Source organism: Mustela nivalis, assembly GCF_964662115.1.
Source record: "Mustela nivalis genome assembly, chromosome: 6".
NCBI classification, from domain to species: Eukaryota; Metazoa; Chordata; class Mammalia; order Carnivora; family Mustelidae; genus Mustela; species Mustela nivalis.
The window spans coordinates 101,067,435-101,085,063 of record NC_139025.1 but is presented as its reverse complement, the minus strand read 5'-3'; the positions used below and the strand labels follow the sequence as shown (position 1 = coordinate 101,085,063).

At 37.7% G+C, this 17,629-nt stretch overlaps 1 protein-coding gene and 1 pseudogene across 8 annotated transcripts in view; one reads left to right on the top strand and one right to left on the bottom strand.

Annotated features, from left to right (window-relative positions):
- The window catches only part of DENND4A (DENN domain containing 4A), a 145,740-nt gene extending 142,236 nt beyond the window's left edge, over positions 1–3,504 (bottom strand). For 5 of the 7 annotated variants that reach the window (XM_082737046.1, XM_082737045.1, XM_082737023.1 and 2 more), the window contains exon 1: positions 3,171–3,504. The gene's annotated coding sequence lies outside the window, so the exon portion shown is untranslated. The remainder of the gene's footprint in view (positions 1–3,170) is intronic. The other 2 variants (XM_082737029.1, XM_082737032.1) reach the window with 1 other exon arrangement.
- An 11,076-nt stretch (positions 3,505–14,580) lies between these two features.
- On the top strand, positions 14,581–15,067 carry LOC309866646 (large ribosomal subunit protein uL11 pseudogene; annotated as a pseudogene). The gene has a single exon. The product of its transcript is annotated as a large ribosomal subunit protein uL11 pseudogene (transcript).
- The last annotated feature ends 2,562 nt before the right edge of the window (positions 15,068–17,629 follow it).

Genomic DNA, 17,629 nt, shown 5'->3' with positions numbered 1-17,629 from the left:
CTACGACTTCATTGAGTTCTACTGACATAGTCAATTTCTCCATCATATGCCCTTGGCAACCACTGATTGGATTTTATTCCCATTATATTGCCTTTTCCAGGATAGCAAATAAATAGATTCATACAATATGTAACTTTTGTTTTTTATTTTTTTACTTAGCATAATGCATTTAAAATTTGCCATGTTGCATGTTGCATACATCAGTGGTTTGTTTCTTTCTGTTGCTGAGTAGCAGTCCAACCATAGTTTGTTTATCTATTTTCCAACTGAGGGACACTTGGGATATTTCCAGTTTTTGGTGATTGCAAATAAAGCCTTTAAATGTTTGCACACAGGTTTTTGTGTAGACCTGTGTCTTCATTTTCCTTAGGTAAATACTTAGGAGGGGGACTTGCTGGGCCTTAAGATAAGACTTTGTTTATCAGAAACTCTCACACTATTTCTCCATGTGGCTGTACCATATTGCATTCCCACCAGTGATGCAGTATAAGAGGTCTAGTTGCTCCAGTTGGTATTGTCAGGTTTTGATTTATTTGGTTGTTCAATTTTTTCTTAATCTATTCTTATTGGCATAAAAGGGTATGATGGTATCTTATTGTAGTTTTGGTTGCATTGCCCTAGTGATTAATGTTGTTAAGTAAGCTTTAGTAATATTTTTTAAATTTTAAATTTATTTCACAGAGAGAGAGAGAGAGCACACAACCAGGGGAGCAGCAGAGGCAGAGTGAGAATCAGGCTCCCCGCTGAGTGGGAAGCCCAACTTAGGGCTCGATCCCAGGATCCTGGAGTCATGACCTGAGCTGAGGGCAGTTGCGTACCTTACTGAGCCACCCAGACTCACCTCTATCATAACACTTTAAGCAGGAAAATTAGTCAAAGATTGGAGTATTACTAAATCATCTTTCCTACCCTGAAAATGATAGAGGAAGGATTCTCTCAACTTCTCTGCTCTAAAACAGTTGTACTCTATGAAGCCAAAAAACCCAAAAAATCCCAAAACCCCAAAATCCCCCCAAAAAGGCGAGGGGGGATATTAAAACAAAACAAGCAGAGAGAGGTATTTAGTTTAATAGTACCTTCATTTAGTGGTGATAGGTAAAAGAGTAGAGGAGAGAAAAGGCAATAGAAATAACATTACTATTATTACATTCCTGGGTCTTCAGGATATAGCCTTTTGTATCATATGGGCCATCTAGAGTTCAAATGAAACTGGCCAAGCTGCCTTGGAAGGAGGAATTCAGTAGAGGTTAGTGTTATTATCCAAAAGCATATGTAAGGGATAGATCTAAGGAAGAAACTAAAAAAAGTAAGGAGAATAAAAGTGTGGCCAGTAATGAAACTATAAATTAGGGTAAAGAAGTGGTTGTGGCTTTGGGAGAGTCCACTCGATTGTTTACTTGACCCTCTATTTTACTTACTTAGGTTTGGTTTTATTTTGCTACAGAACATGTGCAAAGTGAAACACATTGCCTGTATAGATGTAGTATGATCGATAAGATCTAATACAGAAGCTTTATTAATACTTCAACCAATGCATATATTTAAGGAAAAGCAAATTTTTTTTAAAGATTTTATTTATTCATCAGAGGGGGGGGGAGAGCGAGCACAGGCAGACAGAATGGCAGGCAGAGGCAGAGGGAGAAGCAGGCTCCCTGCCGAGCAAGGAGCCCGATGTGGGACTCGATCCCAGGACGCTGGGATCATGACCTGAGATGAAAGCAGCTGCTTAACCAACTGAGCCACCCAGGCACCCCAGGAAAAGCAAATTTTTAAAATATTAGTAAGTCCTATGTATAAAAGCAGTCACTATAAATCAGATCTTCATACCTGAAGATGAGAACACAGTGAGTCTAAAGAACTATAATAATACAAATAGATTCTAAATGATGATACATAGGGGTTTCCAAAGCAACAGGAAAGATTAAACAAGCCCGTTTGGAGGTTAGTGTGTATTAGAAATCATGGCAGATGAAAGTTTGGGGAAGAATTGCTAATGAAATTGCTAACCTCAGTCCTCAGAACTTAGAAATTCAGAGAATTTGAATAACTGGATCAAAAGCTGATTTGGATCAATAAGAATATCCTCTGGACTGGACACATTCAAAGCTGCTCACTAGTGTAGGTGAGAAAATGTCTTCCAAAATAATTTGTTCTTGTCACTGTCACTGCTCTGAATTGTCAGAAAAAGATTTATGCCTTAAGTGAATGCACTGTCTATGAAGCAAGGTTTTGTTCCAGATGTTAAGCCAGTATGAAGTGAGATCTGTCAATTTCTGGAACTAGAACAGGAGAGATGTGTGTGACATATGTTTTGCTGGCGAAAAGACTATGTCTCTGGACCGTGATTATTAGCTTCTTGTTCCAGCGAAATCTTCATATTCAGGGCATAAGAAACCTCACTCAATTTTTTTTCCTTTTTGACCTAGTTAAAGTCCTTGGAATGGGAAGTTATGACGCTCATATTTTCAAGAACTGTGCAGCTACCTCTGAGAAATTTGTAAGGTCCTTAAAAAAATATATAAGTTTAGATGGAACAGAAAAGGAATTTTTGTATAGAACAAGACTGGAATCAAAGGCCCAGACATGAAGCAGCTCATGGAAGGACTGTTTTTGTTGTTGTTGTTGTTATTGTTGTTATTAGTTTTGTTTGTTTGAGCTCGTTCGCAACATAGAATCTATTAAGATCACAAATCATAGTCCAGATTTGGAGCTACTGGGGAAAAATCCCTGACTTTTTAATCTTCAAAAAGCTACCTCCCTTTCTCTGCAAGTACACAACACCAGCTGTATCTCAGCCACTCTCTACTTTTGAATATTTTATGATCAAGGCTACAGTTTTTTGAGGTAGTTCTCAGATCTTTCACCACATTGCCTATCATTCATTTTGTAAAAATAGTTGTCCTAGTTCTTAATACAATTTCTGTATTTGGAACGAATGATCATTAACTATTGCCATTAGAAAAAAAAATTCAAGCGCCTATATATACCCACACAAATAGGCATTTACAAAAAGAAATTCCACAGACATATTCCCTTTTTTCCCCCCATCAGCCAAAAATACATCAATGCAGACAGTTATTTTAACTGATAAATTTTTGGTCTCCCATTTTTATCCTTAAACCTCACCTCAAATCCTGAAACCTCAAAAGGAATCACAAAAGACTACATACCTTATCCGTCCTCAATAAATGACGAGTGACTGTTGTTGCTGGTCTTCATAATTCTCACAGTATACAGATGACAATCATTTGTTTAGACAGTTAACTGTCCTTAACTCATTTTTGTCCTAAACTTTAGCATCTCCATAGGGATCACCGTAATCTTTAATAAAAACAGGGGTCATTTAGGGTAGAAGCTCAGAAAACTTAGAAATTTTGGTTTTAAAAGTCTGTCACCTACTTCATGTGAAAAATTATATGGAGTACTCTTTACCCTGATCTCTTCTTCTTCCCTTTTCTTTTTTCTTTTTTTTTTTTTTTGGCTGTCTTCTCCGGTTTACAACAGACACAGCTATGTTAGAGCCACAAAGCAAAGTTTTGCAACAGAATGGCCTTGAAATAGAATACTGCCCCGCTGAAAACTTAGGCAATCAAAATGAAATAAATGAAATCGTGCCTGTTAGACTTTCCGTGTCATTTCTTATAAGGAAAGCTATCACCTTTTTAGGAGAATGTTTTTCTTTAGGTGACCCTGTACCCTGTCCGTATCAAAGAGTTCTCAAATGCTGTAACAATCAGCCACAGCACTGCAAGGAGGACATAACCCTCTTATCCACAGTGCTGCTTTAGTCGCTAAAATGTAGTTTCTGAAAATAAGTTAAGCGCTACTGCTTGGAAACTACCACAGTGTTTCTACTAAAAGTGGTAAAATCATGGGGTGCCTGGCTGACTCAGTCGGTGGAGCGTAAGGGGTTGTGAGTTCGAGCCCTGCATTGGCTATAGAGATTACTTTAAAAAATCTTTAAAAAAAATGTGGTAAAATCTCTGAAGGCACAAAAACTCTTTAAAAATGGACTATAAAAGTACTTGAGAGGCCTAGCACGTGAATTAAATGCTGCAGTAATGCTCTGAAACCAAGGCCTGTTTCTCAAAAATGTGTTAGTCTGTATGGGTTTCTGGGTTTTGTTTTGTTTTTGCAAGAGGCCCCACTCTTGCCACAGATGACTTGCTTGGGTTTTAAAGTTTTCTTTTTTCTTTTTTTTTTTTTTTCACTTTTGATTCTGAAATGAAATTGACTTGATAAAAAGCAACATATGGGCCACTCTGATAGACTGAAAATTCTCAGGCAGCACATGACTCATGATAACTGTGTAGTATGCATTAGAACTGCTTATCTGACCATCTCACAACATTTTGTAAACATGTATCCACTCAAAACCAGCCTGATTGGAATAATTTCTCCACAGTTTTTCTCCATTCCTACATACCTAAGATCGTTTTTAACGTGGAAATGTAAGGAAAGGTTTAAAACACTTTTTTAAATTTCAGTAGTAGTTGTGGGTAAATTGCCAACATTCTTATAAATGTCACAGCCAGTGGCCAAGAGTTCAATGATATGGTTTTCCTAACCACACACCAGTATGTTCAGCCAGTCAGCAGTCTCATGATCTGTAAAGCCAGTAGATACTGGCTTTAATTGTGTGACCGGGTGCACTATTTTATGATAATTAGGTGACAATAAAACCTCAGAAAAAGCATGATTCCAGCATAGTATAAGATGCTAGTTTCCTTGGGTGTTTTGTTATTTTTTTTTCTTCCTGTAGAAGTTTCTTGCGTTCTTGGCTGGTTAGAATAACTTACTCTAGTGACTGGAGTTGGTTGGATTATTTATAACTTAAGATTTTTATTACATAATTTAATAGAAACTCATGCACTGAATAAGCTGCTTACAACACACTTATATCCTTCTTCCTATAGCCCTTGAACCTGTAAGGAATTTCATGAAATTGTCTTCTCTTAATCTAGTTTGTGTCAATAGTTAGCTGTGAAAAGACATTGTTAGTCTTTGTAACAGGGTGAAAAGGATGGCCTAATTTTGGCCTGAAAAATAAAGAATGTCTGCATTTGTGGCAGTGTCCTCATGGTACTATAAAAACTGGAGATTTGGTGTGCACCCAGTTTCAGTAATTTTGAGAAATGGGGGAAACTAGTTTGTACTTTGTGGTCTAAGTTATTTGGTTTAGGTTTGACTCTTTGGGTTTGATGCCTTACATTTTTTTTAAAATACCATTGTTCAAAAATTGTGGCAGTGTGTTCCAAGTTGCTGATGATTCCTTCCAGAAAAAGAAAGCAAGGGAAGCAGCTATTACTGTCGTCAGCAAGAGTAGGCAAGCACATTTCTCTTACATGCATTACACAGCAAATATAGTTGTTTGGCTTGCGGGAAAGGGTAATCTCACACACTATGATTTCCATGTTGTTTTTCACAGATTGAAGAAAAAATTATTTGTAGTTTTTTTAAATTTTAAAGTCCATTGATATAAAGGAGCTGGAACTCAATTCTTATAGAAGTTAATTATGATTCTTTAGCATTAAGTTTCTTGGCTTAACCTTAGATTTATGGTTCAGGATATTCTCAGGTTGCTGGATTGGTTCAGAAAACCAAGCACTCTGTACAACTCTGAATTAGAAGTCTCAAAAAAAAAAAAAAAACACACACACACACAAAAAACCACAAAACTCTACTTTTCTTAATTACACTGTATTTTATAAGAAGATTACTCCCTCTAAAATTAGCTTTCTAATGGCAAAACAGCTGGCTGAAATGTGAAAGATTCAAGAGCTCATCTTGTTTCTTCAAACATACAATTTCAACAACGTCTTTGATTCTTAGTCTCCATATGTTTTACAGTTTTATAAGGTACACAAAACTACAGTACATTAAACTGTGCTTATTTAAGTCTGATGTATATTGGTTATTTCCTGCTCTATGTTAGCAATCTAAAATTAGAAATACTATTCACTTTTTTTTTTTTTTTTAAAGATTTTATTTATTTATTTGACAGAGAGAAATCACAAGTAGGCAGAGAGGCAGGCAGAGAGAGAGGAGGAAGCAGGCTCCCTGCTGAGCAGAGAGCCTGACGCGGGGCTCGATCCCAGGACCCTGAGATCATGACCTGAGCCGAAGGCAGCGGCTTAACCACTGAGCCACCCAGGCGCCCCAGAAATACTATTCACTTTTAAATGAGGTTTGGTTCATAATCTCATGTCAGAATAAGAATTGACCTTACTTTTTCTTGAGCATCGTTTGCCTTTGGCCAGCAGAGATCATCAGAGACCCTACTGTATTTTACCCAGTTTGTCCATCTTGGTCTTAGAAAAATTATATAACACACAGTAAGAATAAGCTTTGGCAAAGGTGTAGAGTCCTAAAACTACCACTACAATCAAGATATGGAACACAACCCCCCAAAATTCCTCTATGCTACTGCCTTGTGATCAGACCCTCACCTCACACTTGACCTCAGGTAACCACTAATCTGCTCCTATAGTTTGTCTTTTCTAGAATGTTATGTAAATGGAATCATACATATGTAATCTTTTGAGTCTGACTTCTTTCACTTAGCAAAAAGCTTTTGAGATTCATCCATGTTCTTATGTGTATCAAGAGTTTATTCCTAGGGCACCTGGGTGGCTCAGTGGGTTAAAGCCTCTGCCTTCGGCTCAGGTCATGATCCCAGAGTCCTGGGATCGAGCCCTGCATCAGGCTCTCTGCTCAGCAGGGAGCCTGCTTCCTTCTCTCTCTCTGCCTGCCTCTCTGCCTACTTGTGATCTCTGTCAAATAAATAAAATATTTTTTTAAAAAAAGAGTTTATTCCTTTTTTATTGCTAAGTAATATACCATTTTATGGATCTACTACAGTTTATTCATTGCCCCGTCAGTGGAAATCTGGGCTGTTTCCAATTTTTGGTTATTAAAAATAAACCTATTAATATTTATGCCCAGGTTTTCTGAATGAACATACGTTTTAATTTCACTCTGGTTAATACACAAAACTGAGATTGCTCCATCTGTGGTAATTCTATGTTTAACTTTATAAAAAACTGCCAAACTGTCTATTCTAGAGTATCTGTACCATTAGGCTTCAGTTTTATAAGGTACACAAAACTTCAGTACATTAAACTGTACTTATTTAAGTCTGCAATTCGAGAGTATTTGAGAGAATGTGGTTGCTTCTTGTTCTCACCAGCTCTTGGTATTGTCAGATTGTTTTATTTTAGCTATTCTAACAGATGTGTAGTAGGATCTAATTGTGGTTTTGATTTATATTTCAGTAATGACTAATGTTGAACAACTTTTCATAGCTTATTTGCCATCCATGATACTTCTTTGGTGAGATATATAGTTAAAACTTTTGTCCATTATTTTATCAGATTGTTTGTTTTCTTATTGTTGGATTTTGAGAATTCTTTATATATGTATATTCTGGACACAAGTCATTTGACAAATGTTATTTGCAAATATTTTCTCCCTGTGTATGACTAGTCTTTTCATTCAGCAGTCTTTTCATTCTCCTAACAACAAATTTGCATTTAAATCTGTGTTTTGAAACAGATCGGTCCTAGAAAATTCTCTGCTACTGTCTCTTCAGATATTTCCTCTGTACCATTTTCTTGTTCTTCTCCTTCCAGAACTCCAATCAGTTTGATGTATGTTAAAGAATATCTTACTTTATTTTACATATCTATTAACTGCTTTCATGTTTCCTTTTTCCTTCTCTCTTTTTTAAAAAGATTTTACTTATTTATTTGAGAGAGAGCACACAAGAGAGTGAGCTTGAACAGGGGGAAATGCTGGGGGAGAAGCAGAGAAGCAGATTCCTTGCTGAGCAGGAAACCCAACATGAGGCCCAGTCCTAAGACCCTGAGATCATGACCTGAGCTGAAGGCTGATGCTTAACTAACTGAGCCATCCAGGCACCCCTTCCTTGTCTCTTTTTAGTGTATGCTGGATAATTTCTATTGCTATATCTTTCTGTTCTTAACTTTCTCTTCATTTGTGTCTAATTGCTGCTAAACCTATCCACTGAGTTATTGATTTCCATTACTATGTTTTTCATTTCTAGAATTTTAAAAAAATCTGCTAGACTATTTTCTGTTGTTTCTTGTTTTGAATAAGTGTTTTCCATTTTATATTTTTTAAAAGAAATAAAAGTTATTTCACTTTCTGTGGTTGATAATTCAAATAACTGAAATCTTTGTGGGAGTTTTCTGTTGTTTCTATTGGATATTGTTTCTGCTGTTTTCACCCATATAACTTATTTTTGGGGGCGGTTAATGTTTGTTGCTGTGAGCTGTTCATTTTCCTTAGAAAATGGTTTATTGAGATACTATCCTCTAAAAACAACTTGCATTTGTTGTTCCATGCATGTGGGGCCTACTCAACTTATAATAATGGACTGGGGAGTTTGAGATCTATCTTGATTGTAGATTATCATGAAATAGCAGTCTTCCAGCAAGAGAATTTTTTGGCCCTCTGTTTGGCTTAGTTCAATAGGAATTTTCCTTGCAGTCATCCGAGGATGAACGGGTACATAGGTTTTTCACCCACACCTAAAGTGTCCAAGATTTATTATAGAATTATTTTATTTTATTCTACTTATTTTATTTTATTTTTTAAAGTAGGCTCCACACCCAGCCTGGAGCCTAATGTGGGGTTTGAACTCACAACTGTGAGATCAATACCTGAGCTAAAATCAAGAGTCAGATGCTCAACTGACGAGCCACCTGGCACCGCATACTTATTTTATTATAGGATGACTTATTTATAGGATTCTCCAAGCCTTAGGCTTTATCTTCTGTCCCAGCTCCCCCTACCCAAAACAAAGCTGAAGTTCACCAGCTTGAGCAAATACAAGTTCGGACAAAAACAACTTCAAGGCCATAGAACTGAGCAATTACAGTGACATTTAGGTGAATAGAATATAAATGGTGCCTCCTGGTGTTATATCCCTGAACCATGTTGTCAGTTACCTGTCCGGGTTCCTACTTTACTTCCCTTTGGGTTGATAATTCCTTGGTTTCTAGTTTATGCTTCAGTGCTTTGAAGAGGTTTAGGATTTTTTAAAAATTTAAATATTTTCAGTGGAAAGGGCAGTCTGAATGTCTAGCCTATCATATGCCTAGAAATAGGATTCTCAAAACTCAACTTTATATACCCTATAATTTATAAAATTGTCTGATAGACTAATTTGTTCAAATAAAAATTACCCTTTTTCTTTTTTTCTGGCACCAACATTTTCATAGGAACAGTTCAGTGGAATTAGAAAGAATCCATAGTCATTGGTTCGTAACTATATTCCCCCATGAATTTTACTAACATATGTACTGCATTTACATTGAAATACCAAAGTAGCACAAAGGTTTAATAGTGACCACAATTTTTTTAATGTTTCTCAGAAAATGAGTACATTAAACCAGAATCATGTGTGTTCGTTGCATAGAAAGTATTGTGTCTCCATAGTTACATTAAACATAACAAGTACAAAGGGGAAATGTCTTTTGGTGGTTGATAAGCTAAAAGGAAGTGAGTCTTGTTGTACTACAATATTAGGAATGTTTTTAAACTTTAGTTCAAGAATGGAAGGTTTCAGATTCTTCTGTATTATCCCTTGCTCAAAAATAAGTTAAAGTAGTTATGGAAAAACCACATGTAGAGTCAATGCTTAGAGTTGGTGTAGGGATATCATGTAGAAAACATGATACAGAGATCATTTTCCATGGTTTATTTAATTCTCTCAGTTATTTATGGTATTTTCTCTGAGGTATAACTTGAAAAGTTCTAGAAATTAAAGAGAAAGGAAGTTGAACGCTACATCAAGAACTAATGAGGTACTATATGTTGGCTAACTGAACAGAATAAAAAAATAAATTAAAAAAAAAAGAAAGGAAAGTTATCTTAGCTCAATGTTAGCCCTACTTCCCACTTTTATAAAACATTCTAAATCAGCCTTGGAGATGATAATGTCCATTTGTTCATTGAACCAATCAATTAATTAATTAATTCCCATTAATTGATTAATGGAAATCTATAATGGGTTGTTGTAAGGAAGGTATGCATTAGCTAAATGTTGCCTTGATCAAGGTATAGAAAGAACATTAAAGAAAGAAGATCCCTGGGATTCAGTCCCCATCCTGGTTCTCCTTAGTGCTATGGCTTTGGGTAATCCTCAACCACCTTGGGCCCTAAGTTTCTTCATCACTTGCTGTAGTGTTGGGTCAAACTGGATTACTGCTCCCCGTACCTGCTGCATGATTTCCCAATTCAATGTCTTTGTTCTTATAGTTATGTACCTAAAATGCTTTCCTCCACCACTGCATGACTAAGTCTACCTAGCCATGGCATCCTACTTCTTAATAATCCTTCTAGTACCAATATTTCCCTGCCAAGCTTCCTTGACACCAGAGGTTACCTTTCCCCCTGATCTCACACAGCACTTTTTTTTCTTTAAACTCAGAGGTATCATTTAATGTTTTATAGATTATATTATGATTTCTTTTGTAGATATCCATACTACTCTGCTTCTCTTCGAGGGTAGAGTTTCATAAGGGTAGAACCCCATGCCTGCTCTATTTTTGTACTCCCCCCATAATATCTAGAAAAACATCCTGAAGATTATATGTATTCAGTAAACATCTGCTGAATCTCAAAATAGGAAATAATAATGCTTTTCTTGTCAATGAGAGAGGTCTGTGTTAGATGATAGCTTCAGGCAAGTTCCAGCTTTTAGACCAATGATTATGGAACACTAATGAGGAATGCTGGATATGGATAAGTATTTATCCATTATGAGGAGAAGGAAAGAGAATACTTGAGTGGATCAGAGCCCATTTAAAAGCTGAGATGAAGACAAAGTTAATGGTGCAAGAGTAGGTGACGAGCAGTATAGATCATTCTAGTCATTTTTAAAAAGTTCTTTTCTCCACTGCCTTTTTTCTTTCTTTAAAGACTACAAATACCTGTGTACAGATGGCATATTATATACCCAATTTTGAGAGACTCCCTGTGGACTTGAGCCAGAAAGTGAATTGCAATTTTAGAATGTAGTTAACAGTTTCAGAGACATAATGTTGAATGAAAGAAAGGAGACACAAGACAGTCTACACTATATGATTCCATTAGTATGAAGTCCAAAAACATTTGGTTTTGCACTTCAAAACGAATTTCTGATGATAGAAGTTAAAATAGTGGCTACCTTGGAGGGTGTACGTACGTTATACCCCAATTTTTAAAAAATGCAGTTAACAATTCTGATTGTGCCACATATCACTGATGGGCAGTTGAAGGCTAGATCCAAGCTATGCTGTGTGTTTCCTGGAAGAATGAAGCACACTTTTAAAATTACAGTTTTCTCTGCAAACCTGTGACCAGATGGCTCTCATAAATAATGCATCAAAATATGGTTAGAACTATAAGAATTTGTGACGTGTGATAAAATGAAAGCAACCAATGATCATATGGTTTACTCATTTTGACTTCCATTGTGATTTTCTGGGAGAGCCGGGATCACCAATAAATTGTCCTTCCATAAGAATGGAGTAAGTACTGTAGGAGGACACTTGCTAGCTGTGTGAAGCCTTAAATAAGTCACCGGCTCTCTGGGGATCAGATGCTTCTTCTGTTAACGGAAAAATATTTTATCTGTTCAAAGACAGAGGATAGGATCAATTGATCTCTGAAGACTCGTTCCCCTCTCAGAATCTTTGGTTTATGGAAGCTGGAACTATAAAGAACAATCCTGGGTCAAGCTTTCACATTATTAGAAATAGGATGGGAAAGTAAGGCACTTTAAAAATCTGTAATAAGAGGCAACAAAAAAATGTAGGTGGAATTGGAGTTCTGCCAAGTAGTAAGAGATCCAGGCGGAAAACATCTTTTCAGATGCAGCCAGCTACCTGAAACCATTTGCTGTTGTTCCCTGGGGATTTCCCTAGCCTTTGGCATAGGGTTTAACTTAATAATGCTAAAAGAAAGAAAAAGACAGAGAGAAGGAAAGAGAAAGAGAGACAAGGGAACATTTTCAGACTTCCACTAAAGAAAGCATTCCTCTGTTTTTCCTCTGTGGGTTCATATTTGCAGAGAAAAAAAAAATCCATTGCAGAAAATGGTATTTCATAAAATATATGAGCAGAGAAGGAGCACTTGTCTAAGTTTGGCTTAAATAAAATCTCACAACTAGGAGGAACCACATGGCATCATCTTTCTTACCGTACTAGTAGTTTTTTTTAAAAGAGGCAATGGAGACCCAGGGAAGCTAAATGACGTGTTAAGTTCACTCAGCTGGAAGGAGCACAGGCTGGGCTTCCAGCCTGTTTTATCATCTTCTGCTGCACTAGGCTGCCCCCTGTGGTTCCCTTCAGACAACTTGAACTTTAAAGAAGAAGCAGGGAGGAATTCCACCGTCCTTTGTTTTAATAGCAATTGAATAAATGGGAAGCTGATTTAACTGCGAGTCGAGTCGGAGGACTCTAGCCCTTTTACTTGTTGGCTGGCTTGGGAAATCATTGAACTTCTTCGAGCTCAACTTCCTCATCTAAAGTAACAACTCAACAAGGTCCCCTGCAGCAGAGGACAATCGAAGCAACCTATGAGAAAGTGCAACGTGGTTATTAAAATGGAGAAGTTCTTATCTACTCAGCAAATTAAGGAATTAGTGATTACAAAACAATAGTAACTGATAAGAATGCCCAGGGCAAATGCGCTGTTAACAGCATTCTTAGAAAAGTCAGTGGCCCTCTAACAGAAATGTCCAGTGTAATCAGTTTTCCTAAGTCTCCAAGGACCTTTCCCTAATATGTAGATGCTGGTTGTAAAAAGAACCCTTCTGTGAGTATACATATCTCTATCCTCCTTTACATTTTGTATTACCTTTTTCAATTTGTGAGCCCAAGATGGTGAAAATGGTGTCCTATTGTTATTTTAATTTTCATTTTCCTGATTATTAGCAAAACTTGGCATCTTTTCATCATATTAGAAGCGTAAATTGATAAAGCTTGTTGGAAGGCTGCTGGACAGTCCCAAGTAAAAACTGAAGTGCCTATTCCTTTCAAACACAAAATGCCATTTTTCAGTTGCTCCCTTAGAGAAATGATGCTCAGATGTATGCAAACAGAGGCATGCGCAAAGTGTTTACCACAGCATTGTCTGAAATAACAGATAACCAAAAACAACCTAAATAATCATCAACAGGTGAAGTGGTCAGACAAACTACATAATATCCAAACCAGAGAACACTGTGTAACCATTGAAATGAAGGAAGTAGAGCTTCAACATGAAGAAAAAATCAAGTTGCAGAATAAGATGTACAATATAAACACTATTGACTGAAAAAATGAAAATAAAACCGTGTATTTTTATATATATATATATAGGTATGCATGTAAACAATAAGCAAATGTCTTAAGAATTATGTAGGAAACCAAAAACAGGTTACCTAAGGGAAAGAGACCAAGTGAGCAGGTGGCCAAGGGAAACTTCCCTATTCTTTGTATTGTTTGAATCTTTAAATAAGAATGTATTTGTGTATTACTTGGCTAATTAGTAAAAAAAAAAAAAAAACCTATATATGTATGTGTATATATATATATATATATATATATATATATAGTTTTAAAATAATACAGAACACTAAACAATAAAATTTAAAAGAGAGAACATTATTATTTCAGTATAAGAAATTTTGGGGGTTTTCCAGAGTTGTAAGGTAAGAAGAGTCCTACACTAGAGCTGAAATAATATGATACCTGCCATTCAAATGAAGAATAAAAAGTGTACTCAAAAATCAAAATCATCCGGGTGCCTGGGTGGCTCAGTGGGTTAAGCATCTGCCTTCAGCTCAGGTCATGATCCCAGGGTCTTGGGATCAAGCCATGCATCTCATCTCATCAGGCTTTCCGCTCAGCAGGGAGCCTGCTTCCCCTCTGCCTGCCTCTCTGCCTCCTTGTGATCTTTGTCTGTCAAATAAATAAATAAATAAATTCTTTTAAAAAATCAAAATCATCCACCTGGATATTTAATATTATGTAGAAATTGACTGATTTTTCTTTCACTTTTTGTCCAGATAGCAAATAGATTCAGATTGAGGTTTACCCTTCATGCCATTGGTTTTAATTTACTTCAATAATTGCTGCATCCATCATCAATATTTTAAATTGACCCGAGTCCATTTCAGTGAGGTCAACTCTCCTTTTCAGCATTGATTTTTTTTTTCTCTCTCTGATCACAGATGTATCATATGCTTGTTGTGAACAGGAATAAAAAGTTGGAAGCTTCGAAGAAAAGATAATATAACCCCATCATCAAAAAGAAATTTTTTTTGAAGTGTTTTTTCTGGGGTGCCTGGGTGGCTCAGTGGGTTAGGCATCTGCCTTCAGCTCAGTCATGATCTCAGGGTCCTAGGATCAAGCCCCACATTGGGCTCCCTGCTCAGCGGCAGTCTGTTTCTCTCTCTGTGTCAAAATAAATAAATAAATAAAATCTTAAAAAATAGAAAAAGAAAGTGTGTTTTTCCACTTTTGGCTTTCAGCTAGAGGAGGCAAAAGTATAACTGTCTTCAACCATCTGATAGCAGCCACCTCCACCATGCAGCCCAAATTTGTCCCCAGTGAGATCAAAGTCGTGTACCTGAGGCACCCATGGCAAAGTTGGTGTCACATCCCTGAAGAGTAGAGATTGGCCCACTGAGTTGGTCTTTGAAAAAGGCTGGTGATGACATCACCAAAGCGACCTGCAGCTGGATGGGTCTAAGGATTACAGTGAAACTGATCATTCAGAATAGACAGGCCCAGATTGAAGTGGTACCTTCTGCCCTGATTATCGAAGCCCTCAAGGAACCACCAAGAGACAGAAAGAAGCAGAAAAACATGAAGCACAGTGGAAATATGACTTTTGATCAGATTGTCAATATTGCCCAACAGATGCGGCAGTGATCTGTAGCCAGAGAACTCTCTGGAACCGTTAAAGAAATCCTGGGGACTGCCCATGTGAGGGCTGCAATGTGGATGACTGCCACCCTCGTGACATCATAGATGACATCAATAGTCATGCAGTGGAATGCCCAGCTCGTTAACTGCAAAGGAAAGTATTTCAATAAAGGATCATTTGACAACCAAAAAATTGCTTTCCCTTTGCATATAGGTGTTCAAGGATTTGAGTTAATACCAAGCCTACAGTTTTGTATCCCCCTTTTCAATTAACATTTTATGATAAGCGTTTCTGCATTCATCGCAGATTCTTCAAATATGTTTACAATGGCACAGTGATATTCCAAATTGTGGGTACACTATAATTTATATATCTCATCTCCATTGTAGGAGAAAATATCTCCATTATTTTCACTATTATACTTAATTCTATGAAGAACAACCTTGCATACAATTTTTTCCTCCCATCTTTGATTATGTCCCTAGGATATATGCCTAGAAATGGGATTATAGGACTGTGCTGGTTGTTTTCCATTCCTATCCCCCACTCCCTTCTCTGCCTTTCTTTATACTGCTCTCTGTCTTTATAGATAGCATCTCCAGGATTCCTCGCCTTTAGGATTCAGTCAGTGGGTGGCACCAAGAGGAGATCAGAGGGCAAGAAAAGAGAGAAGTAAGGATATCTCCTCCTCATTCTCTCCCTATTTTTGGGGGCGGTGGCTGCATGCCCCTCCCTACCTCCAGCCCAACTCCCTTCCTTGGTGGTCCCCCCTCCACTGTTCTAGCTCTTTTTTTTTTTTTTTAAAGATTTTATTTATTTATTTGACAGAGATCACAAGTAGGCAGAGAAGCAGGCAGAGAGAGGAGGAAGCAGGCTCCCTGCTGAGCAGAGAGCCCAATGCGGGGGGGGCTCAATCCCAGAACCCTGGGATCATGACCTGAGCCAAAGGCAGAGGCTTTAACCCACTGAGCCACCCAGGCGCCCCTGTTCTAGCTCTTACCACTGGATTCTATTCCAAGATTATTTTCTCCCTCGATCCTTTAGCTCTAGATATGGTAACAGCTTCCCACTATTGCTTTTGTTTAGGTGCCTCGACATCCTTTGTTTACTCCTTTAACTTGGCCTGTGTGTTGCTAAGTAGTCTTTTTATTAAAGTCTCTTCCTTTGAACCATCCTGGTGAAACCCCTTTCCTCTTGGGATCCTGACAGACATAGGGTAAAAGAATATCAACTTCTGAAATGCATTCTTGGTAGATATTGCCAAATTGCATGGCAGAAAGTTTATACCCATCTCCACTCCCATTGGAAGAGTGTGAAACCCTGATGAGATGAGCTCTTTAAGCTGCAGTCAAGTTTTGAAGACATTCGGTTTCCTATTTGTTTTCTGGTGCCTTTTTCTCTCTGATGTCACTCAGAGGCAAAGTGTGCTGCCATAGACCATTGAAAGAAAAGTCATTCACGACAAAGGCGAAAATATTGGGATAAACACTTGTATATCATTTACAAACTTGAAATTTCCAGTGCCGGAAGAGACCCTGGATTTTATTGCGAAAACAATTTCTTTGACACCAATGAATAGGGAAGAACACACCTGCCTGGGCACACAGTCTGATGTGGTTTGGGGGTGTTAGTTTACCTGCAGATGACAGCTAAACTCTAGCCCAGGAAACCAGTGGAAATAATAGTGCTGCAGCCTATAGGTCTCAGTATCCACTTTGCGGAAGAGACCCTGGATTTTATTGCGAAAACAATTTCTTTGACACCAATGAATAGGGAAGAACACACCTGCCTGGGCACACAGTCTGATGTGGTTTGGGGGTGTTAGTTTACCTGCAGATGACAGCTAAACTCTAGCCCAGGAAACCAGTGGAAATAATAGTGCTGCAGCCTATAGGTCTCAGTATCCACTTTGCGGAAGAATTCCTACTTCATATTATTAGTCCTGGCTTTTTTAGGAGAGTAGTTTGTAGGTACATGGCTTATGAGAAAGAGAATCCACAGAGACATCTTCCATTGCTTCTTCTCAAATGAGAGGCGACTACACAGTGGGCATTTTATACAGTGGTTGCTTTAGCATGGGGCTGAGATTTTAGCCCAGTGAGCTGGATGTTTTCTGTAGCTGACTCCTGACATAGGAAGAAACATTGTGTTTTCCATTTTCTTGAAAATAATGAGACACCTAGTGGGCACAACACAAAAATGTCCTTATGGGAGATGGTAAATTCAGTCAGTATTCATGTAAATGATATCCAGTAAGTGCCTTAATGCTTAATTCTACAAAAATATTCTTATTAGACAAATACCCAGAGCCAGGAATCAGACCAGCTATTCATGCGTATTGGATAATCAAGATAGATTATTACCATATGTTTTTCTAGCACTCAATAATTATCAAAGTCCTTTAAACATAAAGTTTCTTCCCACGACACTCAGCATAACAGTCTCCCCTACCAGGCTGTTGGCTCCCCAAAGGCAGGGGTCACACTTTCCAGAACCAGCTCACTGTGTAATGTGTAGAGAAGAGGTGCTTGGTAAAGATTTGATGAACTGAATTCATCTGGTTCACTATGAACCATACCCTATAACCCTTCACTTTTGCCCATGTCCAAGCAGACTGTAGGTAAGTCCCCTTGCTCTCATAAATACCCACTGGCCTTCCCCTCTCATATGAGCAGCATTTATTCCATTGCTAGAAACCCTTAATGGA